The sequence below is a fragment of the Prosopis cineraria genome, unplaced genomic scaffold (genome assembly GCF_029017545.1).
Source record: "Prosopis cineraria cultivar Desert tree isolate PC_DT_omini unplaced genomic scaffold, ASM2901754v1 PC4, whole genome shotgun sequence".
Classification (NCBI taxonomy): domain Eukaryota; kingdom Viridiplantae; phylum Streptophyta; class Magnoliopsida; order Fabales; family Fabaceae; genus Prosopis; species Prosopis cineraria.
The window spans coordinates 41,874,380-41,876,934 of NW_026555335.1; positions in this window are offsets into that span (position 1 = coordinate 41,874,380).

The following is a 2,555-nucleotide window of genomic DNA, read 5'->3' on the forward strand; positions in this document are numbered from 1 at the left end:
AGAATGTTTTTAGGCAAAAATATACATTTCAATAAATTTTATTATATTAAATGCCGTTTACAATCTTAATGTTTCTATAAACTTCTAAAAATATTTTTTATTAATAAAAGAGAGAGTCAAAAAAATTTCAAGAATTGAAATAATGATGGGTAATATTGAAATTATTATCATTAATAAAATCTTATGTTTAAAAAATACTTTATATTTCAAAACATCAAATCACCTTAAAAAATATCTTATAAAATATAACACAGTTAGTACATAGATAAAATAATATTACAAGTTGTGTGGACGCTGTAAAAGTTTCCTCATCAATATACTATATATTAATCTTCAGCCATAAATGAATTTATATAATTATATATGGCCCCAAATTACAATGACAAAATCCTAGTTAAAATATCTCCATGGACCATGGGATTTGGGAATAAATTTTATATACACACACACACACACAAACTGTCAGTGCTGAACTGCTGATCTCAAAATCGAACATTATATATATATATATATATATATTAATCTAAGACATATTATGCGTCCGCGCCTCTAAATTGACGTTTTCACAGAGCTTCTGGTTTAAACAAACAAACAAATAAAGAGCCGACACAAAAAATTTACTATTAATTGACGACGTTTCATCATGTGTTTGTGAGTGTGTCTATATATATCTATATATTAAAAAGTAAAAAACCTATCAGACCAGAGGGACTGATTGTGCGGTGGATGGCTCTAGGCTTCTTGTCATTGTACTACTTTAACATGTGTAATGCAAGTGGAGGATGTTTAATTAATTGGCAAACACTATTATTATCATTAACTTTTTTTATTGAAATATTGAACTTTCAATAAAAATCTCGGTTAATTGAGTTATAAATTTTATTTAGTTGTTTGGAAAGTACATATACATATCTATTAATTATTGAATCTATCAATAATATATCAATATAATATTAAAAACATATTCGATTTCCTTTTAATAATATATCTTGCATTTGGTTTGACAAGTCATATAATCCACAAAGGATAAATGATTCACTTCCTATAAATTTATTATTCAGTTAGATGTCCCTGGAAATTATCGCCTTCCCAATGGTTGAAATGTAATATTTCTACAAAAAGTTTTCATTTCTTTTTTGATATAGCATAAAGAGTAGAATTCACTGATAGCAGATATTATCTCCACGAGATTTGGAAGGTAAATTGTAGACATCTCCTAGTTAAATTTCTGCATGTGTAAGGATTTGAATTTAAACCCCCAACTGCTTAGTATAATTATTACGTGCATATTGTTATATATATTTAACCGATTCATTGAAATATCTTAATATATTATGCTTCTAACACAACATATAGAGTCATAAGTTTGTATATAACGATAGGAACTGAAAGAAATATTTTAAAAATTAAGGAAAAATAATGAACATTTTCAAAATTATAATAGGATTAGATAAAAACTCTGAACTAGGGTTATAATTAGAATCAGGATAATAATTTAAGAATGATATTTTAAATAAATATAATAATATAGTTTAATGATATCGAAACAAATCCCATAATACATATTGTAGGCTTGGGCGCTCGGCAGAGACATGAGAGAAACAGTGAATGAATACGATGGCTGAATAAATAGTATCCTCATCTCTTTGGAAAATGATTGCTTATTGAACCATAAAAGGGGTGTTAGGTGCTGTAGAGCAACATTAGTTTGAGAGGGAGCCCACCTCTCATTCTGGAAAAAAATTATTGAGTGGGGCATTTAAATTTTATAATTTTACACTCTATTTTTTTATATTTTGCACCATTTTAACAAAATAAAAAAAAACATTAGTTTTGATCCTGCACTTTATGCTTAAATTTTACTATAGATTATTGCATAATTATTCTTTTTAAAAAATATTAATTTTTTTATTAAATTATTTTGCATCGTGACTTCGGGTCTATTTCTTAAATTGAGAAATGTACGCTAGAATGCCACCACTAAATCCACCAAAATGATGACGATGCTTGTTTGGTGATGCTGATGAACAGGAGTGTAGTTTAGACCCAGATTCCCAGAAGCACACGTTACAGGCAAAAATAATTAAAAAAAAACTAGAAAAAAAATAAGAAAGAAAGAAAGAAAGAGGTCAAACACCCCTTAAATAAATGGTCCCGTGTGTGTTTTCTTTTATAATCTCAATCCTTTTGCATTCCAAGATTTATAGTTCTTTGGGTTTCAAGAGAATATATTTACCGACTGTCTCGTTTAAAACCTCCAGTAAAAATTAAAAAGTAACAATAGGATAGGAATAGACTAGAGCTTTAATAAAGGTTTATAGTTTGATTTATTTTAAATTCAACCTAACCTACTTATTGAATAGACTCAGATTAAATTTAAGTTTTTAATTAAATCGATTTAGTTGAATAGGTTAGGTATATTTTTTCAATGCCTAATCTACAAGTCCAACAGGATGGCATATATATATATATATATATAATATAATATAGTACAAACACATTAATTTCATCATTTGATTTTTAATCAAATTATTTTTTTTAAAATTTTTAGTTAT